Source organism: Dreissena polymorpha, chromosome 6 (assembly GCF_020536995.1).
Source record: "Dreissena polymorpha isolate Duluth1 chromosome 6, UMN_Dpol_1.0, whole genome shotgun sequence".
Lineage (NCBI taxonomy): Eukaryota > Metazoa > Mollusca > Bivalvia > Myida > Dreissenidae > Dreissena > Dreissena polymorpha.
The window spans coordinates 55526747-55538512 of record NC_068360.1 but is presented as its reverse complement, the minus strand read 5'-3'; positions in this window follow the sequence as shown (position 1 = coordinate 55538512).

Here is an 11766-nt window from a genome sequence, read left to right as displayed (position 1 = left end):
TAAATGTATATAACCAACATAATAGCATATTCCAGTAGAAGGGCATATGTATAAAAAGAAGATATGTTATGAACGATATACCGGTACATTTCGAATGATCTAACATTCCTGTACAATTGTGCTTGTATGTACGTTTAGGGAAGGAGAACAAATCAACCAAAAGGTTATTCCAATTGGTAAAATAATGGATCAAGCTTTTGTTCAAAATCGTGCAATAAAGAACATTTTGCAATAGCATCGTTACAGAAATTTGATAAAATAACATTAGTATTTGTACTACAAAATATATATATTTGCACTACAACTAACTTAATAAATGTATTATTGTTAGTGATTAATATGCTATTTAACATAATCTAACGTCTGACACGACCTATCCAGGTAACATGATAAAATCCCTTTTCCCTGCTATAACTCAATATTGTCTTGATAAGCAGCTTCGATGTACATCGACATATAGTGGGCTTCATGTTTTAATAAGGAATATTTTAGGAAAATTGTATGCTAATATTTGTATTGTTGATTAAATGTACAGTATATTGTTTATAATATAAACGTTTTTGTTTTCTGCAATTGTGCAAATGTAAACATGAACGTTTGCAAAATGATGAACATTATTATAAAAGTAATAATTTAACCAACGTATAATATAGGTACAATTCTAAAACACACACATACCTATGCCTCAGCAATACTTTTGTCATTATCGATTGATTTTAAAATATCTTGGCATACATCCAAACCATCATCAGACGACGTGATGCATTTAACCTACGTGTTGCTACTCCTAAGGTTAATGTCATATTAAGAGGTGATAGGTCAGATTTGGCCAGAAAATGCGTCTCATGCATAAGGCAATTTTGAAATAACTAACCACAAGTGATCATTCTCAGAAAACAGTGTGTATCACTTGTCTCCATATCTCAAAAGACAATGGCATATTTAGAAACTTATCGTCAAATTTAGCAATAAAACAGCCCTTACTCATTACTTAAGTTTATTTGTGAGACAAAAGTAGAACGTAACTGTATGTAAACTTTGAAAACATGTCTTGTTTCCTGTTCGCAAAAATCCGGAGAGGCAATCCATATCATTAGCTATACACAGTTGTATTACGAAAAATGAAAAAAAGATTTAAATACTAATTTAGGATATAAACATACATAAAACAAAACGTAATTGTTAAAAATAAAACGTGAATATCCTGGATAATCTGCACTGGTCGAGATCTATGTCAGGGTTGGACCCGATAACTCCAAGTGTAACCTATTTATACCTGGAACTGTGCCGTGTAATGTCTCCTCTAAAACCAAACTTCCATAACAAAGATAAAATACGTATATAGTACGGAGACACTTTTGACGGAGGCCATTATTTTAGACATAGTGATTGTTATTTGCAACTTCATTGCCTTATTGTGCAATTCACTCGGAGCCCATAACGGGTACAATACTAGTGTGTGTGTTTTATAGACACTAATCATGAACCTCTTCTTTAATGACTTGCATTTGATCATTACTTGCTCTAATTTGCTACGAAATGGCAAAACACAACATATGAACTAAGACGCTGATAATGGTCCACATTCCACACTGGACACATAACATACGAATATGTATTTGAAAACCCTATATTTAATTAATTTCAGTTCTCTTTAATTGTCTTTGCTGGCGTTTATCTTCAAACCGCGGTCATCATATTTTAATTTAATTACCATCATACTGGGATATTTTCAGGAGCCTTAATCCATTTTGTCCGGATTTCCATTAGTGGATATTGTTTATTTGCAGTGTCCGCCTTTTGTGCCTCATCAATCACTCAGAGAAAACCATAATCACGGCCACAAAATCATATAATATGCTTTCTCTAAAATGAGGATCTGCAATTGTGCACAACTAAAATATAATAATAATCTTCTTTCTGTAAAAAACATCACTCAAATACCAAATATTACCAAATTTTTACAAAGACAAACTGTTGTTGCATGACCAGCCTGTATCATAAATCACCTTTCCGCGATCCTTTGCATGGAAATGGACCAACTGCAACACATATAGACATCGAAAAGAAATCACAACGAACCCAAAAAACAATAAACAAAACATAGGCGGGCAGTGGCATTTGCTAATGCACTCTTCATATGGAACTTAAATTATTTAAATAGACTTTGTAATCTGAAATTGTTTAATACCGGTGCCAACTGCGTTTTTGTGCAAACTTCAAAAATCGTTAGAATGACTATAAGGCCTATTTCATCCATAAGACGAATTTAACGTAAAGCGAATTTCATGTTTTTGCGATTATTCTTCAAACATTTTGAACATGCGTTTAATAATACTGCTCGAGTAATATGCATCTAGTTAAATAAACTGATATGACCAAAACATGTTATACAATCGTAGTTAAGAATGTATTATTTATTTTTCCTTTAAATGATTGCATGGATATTTTTTTCAGATACATATTTCAAAAGACGTCAATTTTTTTATTAGCGAAATTACGTCATATTGTTGTTCTTATGTCAACAATACTTGTTGAAAATGAGATAAAGACTGAAAATTGAGTCATATGCAAAAGTAGTAAAGACCACTGTTGCCTTTAAACTGTTAAACTGGTATGTAATTTTCGTATTTTTTGTTTGTAATTATGTGTTCTAAAAACAAACTACCATCGGTATATGAACTGCATTGTTTATCCTCTCCCCAATCAGGATTTCGCAAGCTATATTTACACTACGTTACACATATAGTATCTTAAAACAAAGTGTTCTCAACTAAAATGCATTTGTATGAAACACACAAAATAAATTATTATAGTTTTTACCTCCAGTTTATCATTATTAATTTTGATTTTAAAAAAATAAACAACTAAAACCCGCTGATAGCTTGCCAAACATCTGACTTAGCCCAGAATTAATAACACACAACACATGTGTTAATGAAGATTGGTTTCGTAGCATCACAATTCCATTGACAAATTAGTACCATAATAATAATTCGATTTAATTGCAATATATTTGCTCAATAGTTAACATACACCAGCAACAGCATTACCACTTTTAAAGCACGATCAAATGAAATAAAAGTTTAACCTATATACATTTTTATATTTAAGATTTCAGAACATTTAAAAATACTATACAACTTCAAGATCACCTTCATCCTTTTCATTTTGTTGAACAGTAACCGCATCAATCCATGCACCAATTTAATAATTATGAAATCGGCATGCTTATTTCACTTTATCAAATGAGATTAAATAAGCTACATTTCTATAATTGTGTGCAATTGAAAACTTATTCAGTTAAGTTTTTACTGGGGAACACATTACCGTGTTTGTAATTTGAATTTAAACAATAATGACATTAATACATTCGGGTATTGTTGATTCATTTTCAATTTGTATGGACATCTTATTTGTTTGCATTTATTGTTGAATAATATTGACCTATTATATTATGCGCCAACGTTTCATCCCAACGCATTTGATCACGCGTATCACATTGATTTAAACTTGCAGGTATTGCATAAATTTAATTGCATATGATTTAAACTTTAAACATACATTGCATTAATTTGCATGTTTATAGGGATCTCTATAATTCTTTTTTATTTCTTTGGTAAGTATAACTAAGAACTAAACAAAACAACCTCAATATAGATTCACAAACTATGTATGTGGGGACTATATTGAAGGCACATATAGGGGAAACTTCTGCATTTGTACTGATTTTTTCTCATTTAAGTGTTTCCCCACTTTTGTTAGGCGACATAATATTCCGCGTTTGATAAGAACACGCGTCCAGCGAACTATTTATCACAATAAACCGTTGTCTTGTCTCGTCCTTTATTATTTGTAGTTTATTTTACTTTTTACGTGTATTATCTCATAAACTGGTTTTAATAATCCACGCTAAAAGGTCATTCACTTTAAGTATTAGCTTCAGTAAAATATTGTTTGTTAAGTAAAGAAAACGCTTTACGTGTGGTTCCATTCTACATAAATTATACCGCTATATATCTAAATAATTAGGAATAATTACTTTAACAGGAAAGTTCAATCGGCGCTAAAGGAGCGTTCCTTTAGAAATAGGGAGGGTATATTGCTTTGCAAGAGTCGGTTGGTCGATGGGTCCGATGGTCGGTCGGACCGTACATCATTTCGTTTCTGGACGATATCTTGAGAACGCTTTTATAGATGGCCTTGAAATTGTGTATGGTGTTTTTAAGCTGATTACAGCGGTGTGTAACACGAAATGTCGTTTCCGCAACAGAGAACGCTTTAATCTACATTTTAAGTGACACGTTTGCTTCATTTACAGCTGCATTTCATAAGGGACTTGTGACTTTAAATGTTTTCACAAATTGATACATGCTTTGTCCTACGGCAATCAGATTTTGCCTGTTGGATACTTGACCATAGGCCTCTTTCCAGTAATAAGGGACTAGCCGATTCCATCAATAATGCATTTTTTATTACTTGTTTGGAGTCGTTTTAGAATCTTTTATAAGACTAACAATTATGCACAGAAACTAAGTAGTGTCTACCTACAGTAATAACTTTCATACAAAAATGAATGGGTGAATAATGAATGTTATTATTCTGCGCAATATTTAACATTAACATCCTTCCCAGACTTCCGAAAATATAACCATGTTATAAAAACAACTTAAAAAATGACTTGCCCATGTTTGTAAAACGTACAAAATAGTAAAACATACGGTTTAAACAAAATGTGTAGTTGCTCAAACTCAAACTCGTGTATACTTATTCACCAAACAGACATTTTGATGCGTGGTACAGGCTGAAATACTCTAGGATTGTTCTTTCGACATCACTGCGCCATCGGGAGGCAAATGAAAATCTATTTGTTACTTATAAATAAATAATAGCATGACATGAAGTATGTTCCAGTGAGATTGTGTATGCATGACAATATTGTTGAGTCCATTATGATGTTATATACAAGTCATTGCGGTATGAGAATGATACGGGAATATTTCTTTTTCGTCTGTGAACTATATTGTTCTGACACATTTATACATTGCGCTATTGGGTGCTGTTTTTGGCATGCTTGAACATACTGCATTTGCAATTAACCATTATTCAATATATTCTCGATGTTTATCTGTAGGTGTAAAGTGTATTTTAATAAAACCATCATTTACACGATCAAAAATGCCATGGTTTTTATTATCGACAGTTTATGGACGTTCTTAAATATATACATGTACTAGGACTTGACTGCATTGCCAATATATCAAAATGAACGCCTTTCAATTGTTCAAAGCACATATCAATTTGTCTTCTTAGCACACTAGTACATATTTCATGTCGTTTCCATATGTTTTCATGAGTAACAGAATAACAAACGCAGTATATTATATATGAAATGCTAATTTTAAAATATGCAGTGCAGTTTTATATTTGATTTTGGTACATATTGACTCTCAACTGTATGCGTCATTTGCTGGGTACGGTTTCTGTTCATGCTCACAGAGTGCTTTTTGCAAATGTTTCTTATATTGTCATAAACACAATGTCGTATATCTTTGTTTAAAGTTGAGAACACTTATAAGCTAGATCTTGGGACGTTCGAATGCCAAACCGATAGGGCGTAAGTTACGGCAAAATATGTGTACATTTGGTAAGTTGCCAGTATAAACCAATAAAGTAAGTTGTCCCTTTAACAATGTAATTTCTACACTTAGTTATTTAGAGAACTGTTAAATAGCCGTCATTCAACGGCTATGGTGTGTCAAAACTATGGTGTGCCCAACTCGTACCCCACCATAGCCGTGTAAGTAACGTTTAATTACTTTTCAGGATAAAATTTTTCCAAAAAAGAATATTATCCAGCATCAGTTGCGACAACTTTTTACTCTGTGTGTGTGTTTATAGTAAAGCAAATTAAGTTACATCATTCGAAGTCATCTGTTCATGTATTTTTAAAATTCATTTCGGATGAAGAATATTGAAGTAGAAACTTATATGTTTATATTCATTATGATGTTTATGTTTTACCTTCTACTTTTTGTACAAACTTCATTGAATAATAATTTAACGTTATCATATTTCGAAATTAACGACGAATTGCGAGAAATCGACCATGTCCAAAATATTGTTAATACGCACAACAGGAAGTATAAAAATTATATCGGCACACCTTCTTTATATGTCCGGGCTTTTCAGATTCATATGAGAAAGTAATCAACTGAAATATGCTACTATTTATCATATGGCATTTAATAGAAAAAAATATTTGATCTTGCTGCACCTATATTTTGTAATTCTCTTCAAATTCAGGACATTACACTATGGACTAGTAAACTAACTCCCCATGAAATGACTAGACTTCCGTGTTTACCATAAGTATTCGAATTAGCTAAAGGCCTGTATGTCTGCGCCTGTACTGTTAAGACTTAAGAAATACGAGAGCATTGTATAGAGTATTATTCAGTCGCGAATCAGTAGGTTATTGTATGATTAAGCCATATTTCTGCAATCAATATAAACATTTTAGAATCTGCAAAAAGCCGTTCTTTCTGTTGCCGCTTCTTGCCATGGTATGCCGTTAACACTTAGATTCATAAAGTATGTGTCTGTTAATGTCATAAACATTTCCTATAAAACGAATATGCAAAATTATATCTGACTTAGATCATCTGAATCCGAGCAGTAAATAACATGAAGTTATGTAATTAACTCCCACTGTCCCTTATGAATGTCGCTTAATTACCCCTGAGCAAAGATCTAGTTTATTAAGTTTCAATATTCGGTACTGGAATGCTAATTATTGGGACTGGATACATCGTTCTTTCACAATCTTTATAATGTTTCAACCATTTAAATAGTAAGAAAATATTAGCAGTGGGTCATTCTTTTATCGAATATGTATGGACGAAAGAACCCACTTATTATAAACAAAGTTGCATTCTACGCAGTCGAAAATAGAAACAATGTTATTACTTGATTGTATTTAAAGTGTTAATTTATTGTTGCATTTTAAAGAAAATATGGGATTTACGTAATTCTTATATTGGTGATACATGAAAACGTTGCCATGTAAGACTTAAATATAAACTCTCGTTACATAAACGGTGCAGGGAAGACGCTTTCCGCTTTTGTAAATTTCGTATAAAAGAAGTCAACGAAAATCCAGTTAAGGCGGAAAACCTTGCGGACTGCACGGGCTAATCTGGAATAACACTTGAAGCACATCCTTAAGCCCTATTTTTCAAGGGCGCCGCTCAAATGATGGCAACATGGCTTGTTTTATATTAAAATATGATTTCGTAAATATGCGTTTTCCTTGCACAAAGATGTATAAGCAATCAATGTTTCTGTCGGTCAAAAGCTATTCATAGCTTATGCTATAATGTTTGTATATCATACCGACAATAAATAAATATTGATTTGATTTGATTTGATTTGAATGTAAACATTGTTTTTCATGTTCCAATATAAACTGCATAATATTGGCCTCGTACGTCTTAATCAAGTATTAACCTTTATTTTTGCTTTCAATCACGTAATTATTGGTTGATATTTTGTAGAAAAAAATCCAGCGTTGTAACGTTTTAAGTTGCAAGCAAACTATTTCCTTCAACCTAATAACACAAATACAACACGAATATTTTTACATGTAGAACCGAGAGGTGAAAACAACAATCACGTATCGCGTGGGCTCACCATAATTGTTCAAACTAAGAAACTGGCGCAGTTCGTCGCGAACTGTCGCCTTTCTCGGCCTTGTGCATTGCAAAAAAGGTCGTTGTTTCACAAAACCATAATGGCGGTCTACAAACATGACCGATCTTAATAAGGCTATATTACATGCATTTTTATGATCTCCATTTTCTTTCTTGTGCTCTAGTGTATGTCTTAAAGCCACACACCTTGAAATGAACTACATGTCATAGTAAATTTAAGTATACATAAGAAACATATTTTAGCTATGCCAATTAGAATATTATGTGGTGGTTGCAAGGTAGAAATCCGTCTTTTATTGCGCTTTAAAACTTAAAAATAATCGCGTTTGTCGAAATGGACGTATACTTCTAGAAATCCTACTTTCGGTTTTAAAAGCGGTACCGTTTGAACAATAATAAATTGCTTGCTATCTACGCTATATATTTAATTTTATCTATGCCAATTAGAATATATCTGGTGGTAACAAGGTAGAAATCCGTCTATTTTGCGCTTTGAAACTTAAAAGAATCGCGTTTGTCGAAATATACGTATACGTATAGAAATCCTACTTTTGGTTTTAAAATTAAAAACAAATTACTTGCTAGCTAGGCTATAGATTTAATGAATATTTTGCACACTTTCAAATTGCATATATATATATATGGTCTGGACAATAAATAAACATGGTATTACTTGCCATATTGCTAAAAGTATCATATTATAGTTGATTAATCGTTGATATTGATGTTAAAAGACCGGTATAGACGGTGGGCCGATATAATGTTTCCTAGTGTTGAGATATATGAGTTTGTTAGACATTACCTTAGATATTTATGTGTTCAACTTCGCTGCAATCAATCTTAAACACGAACCATTGAATCATTTGAAGTATTTTTTTGAGACACAGTTACACTTTTATCTGTATATTCAACAATACATGTCAAAGATGTCATTGATGTGCATTCTTACAGTGTTTATTAACATATATTTTGCATTATAATTTCTTTAAAATATGACTATTAGCCTACATGTACAAATGTAAATACGCGCAAATTCAACAGCGATGTAGCATAGCATTACATGTACATTTTCAGTATAGAAGAAAATGCTTACTTGATGGTTATACTCACATTTAGCTTTTAATTTATGTTTGTAGCAATACTATTTTTATTTTTTTTTGTGTAATTTTAGTTGATGTTGCTAATTATATGGCAATGCTTTTCTATTGTATCATGGTCTCTGTCAGTTACAGATCGATTTTAACTATGCATTATATATTTATTTTTTATTTACAAGCACTCTCTCGATGACTGCTTTCCAATAATCCGGGATTATGTTATGCGTTTTCTCCGATACATCACTCAGTATTGTCATATCAAACGGTTGACCGGACCAATTTTTGTATCGCATTTTAGATTATATCTGTGATAAGCATGTTTATATTTATAAAGAACATATGCGTTCAGACAATGTAACTACGCACCGCAAGGTCATTCAGCAAATAAACGCTAGAATATTGTGTTGTATTTATTCACCAAAGAGTGAATTATCATGTGATTTGATTAGTGATAAATGGTTTTGGTTGGCTGATATAGACGCTCTGTTTACCTAAACTGTGCATATTGTCTTCATACCTACATTCACAAGGTTTGGCAATGAATTTCATGACGTTTCGTAGACAATATTTTTGAAACACGATTTTTCTCCAGACTGAGTAATTTCAATGAATAATGACTAACTGGCGTGTGTTTTATTGTCATCATGGTGAAGTTAATGTGAGTTTCCATTCCACAATTATGTTTAAGTGGACAATAGAAATTCGTTTTGCATGTAAATATAAACATAGAAGAATATTGGACTCGTGTGTTTAAATCATCATGTTAAATTCCTAGTGTTAGGCATTGCAATCACGGAACTATTTGGATGATATTTTGTTGAAAATAATCCATTGTTTGTACATTTTAGATGCAAAAATACACTTTACTCAACACTAAGAACACAAAAAAACAGCATTATTATTTCTAGATTTAGTACCGTGAAATAGAACCTACCAACATGTATAGCGAAAACTCGCAATAATTGTTTGAAGTAAGAAAACGACGCTATTTTGTCGCGAAACTTTTTTTTCAAAATAACATCATTACAGTCTATCGACAGGGCCGATAGCAAATATTTCCGTCGCAAATTAGGCTGTACTTCGTGCTCTCCTTTGCCTGACAGTGTATGGTTTGCTATTGTTTTGCTGTTATAATGAACAATATTTACAGCGTTGAAGTACGTTATACGTAGACGTTATAACGTTAACTGATGTTGTTGCTATTTTGCTCTATTTTTATGATCGGTAATTCGTCCCCTGATCAGCAAAACATGCCTCAACTGATTCGAATTAGAATATGTTATAGTTTTTCTATACTTTTTAGGAAATTAACTTTTCTTGGAATTCTGTCTTAAATCGAAACGTGGGTGAGATAATTAAGTTTGGATGACACCAACTTCGCTATTGATGTGGTACATTCTCAATTTGCTGCAAATAAGCTGTGTCAAAAATCATTTGAATCATGTTGCATTTTCTTAAGATTTTGATTTTTTGTGAGTGGTGTGTGCAGTTAAATTCCTAATTTGCATCCTAATAGTTTATGTTGACTTACGAATGTATATTTCGAATGTATATGAAGTATGGCTATTAATTCACTTGGACTTATACTTACGAAAATACTTATGCGTTTAACTGCAATGTAGCATGTGCATACATGTATGGTACATATTGTGGTTCATTTGATCGTTGTACTAACATTTCTGTTTTAGATGCTGAAGTGCTTGCCACACACCACAATTAGCTTGAAGGTAAATTTCGTCATAATACTATTTTCGTTCGGCTTTTAATGTTAAGGCATTATTAATGAAAGTTTGTATCTGTTGCTTTTTTAATTGTATCATGGCATGTCTCCGCTACTGGTTGCACGTCATAAGGAATACGAAAACCAAGTGATTTGGATGGTTCAAATACAGTAGGAATAAACATGGCCTATTGAAGGTCAATTAGAGTTTGTTTGGTTGTGAATGTGTGTGTGTGTTTCTTTGATTGTTCGTTCGTTCGTTCGTTTATTTGTTAGTTCGTTTGTCTTTCGTTCGTTCATGGTTGATCTACAATTGTCAGTTTGGAAATGTCCAGCTAAATGAAACAGAACGTGTGTTGCAATTTCGTATGAAATATGTTTAATGTTTTGCAACAGCCGAGATGTCCATTCCAAGCAAGTGCAATTTATTACTTTGTTAATCTTGGCATTTCATAGTTTGTCGACTTGTTACGAGGTTATTTATCTATTTTCAAGCACTCTCCCCAAAGATTTCTTTTTAATTACCCGGGACGTTTGCATTCGCATTTCCGGGTTCATCATTCACCATTGACATATTGAAAGCATAACCGGGAATATCTTGTGTAGCCTATGTCTAATGAACGCTACTTTATGAATTATTGAGCATATTTATTTGCAAAAAAGAGACATGTTCACATAACTATGTGATGATGCACCCCCAAAAGTGGCAAACATTTTACGTCAACGTATTTGTTTTGCATTTATAAACAAAATAATTACAATTACTTAAATGATTACTTGAGTGTAATCGGATGTTACATACCATAAGCAGTAGAGTCAGGTAAATTGCCAATCGTAACACTTCGTCCATCTCCGGATTCTCCGTAAAGAGTAGACTCGTACCTAACTACCAGCCATCTTGGCTTTGATACACCCAACGCGTGATCCGCCTGCGTTATAAGGCGATATACTACGCATAAAAATAGTGATGCAATACACAGAGGGTAAACGCATTATTATCATTCCAAATTATTTTCTTATTACTTTGTCATGGAAGAACAAGCAATTGAATTACATATAATTTTCACAATAAATCATTATATCATTATTTGACTTTTACGGCAAACGGTATAATGCATGGTATTGTTTACATTTCAAAGTAATAATGGATCTCAAGTCTGATATAGAATATGCGATGAGCAAGCTGAAGATAGAGTTTAGTTATAGCGAACATCAATTGAAAGCCTTAAAGAGTCTT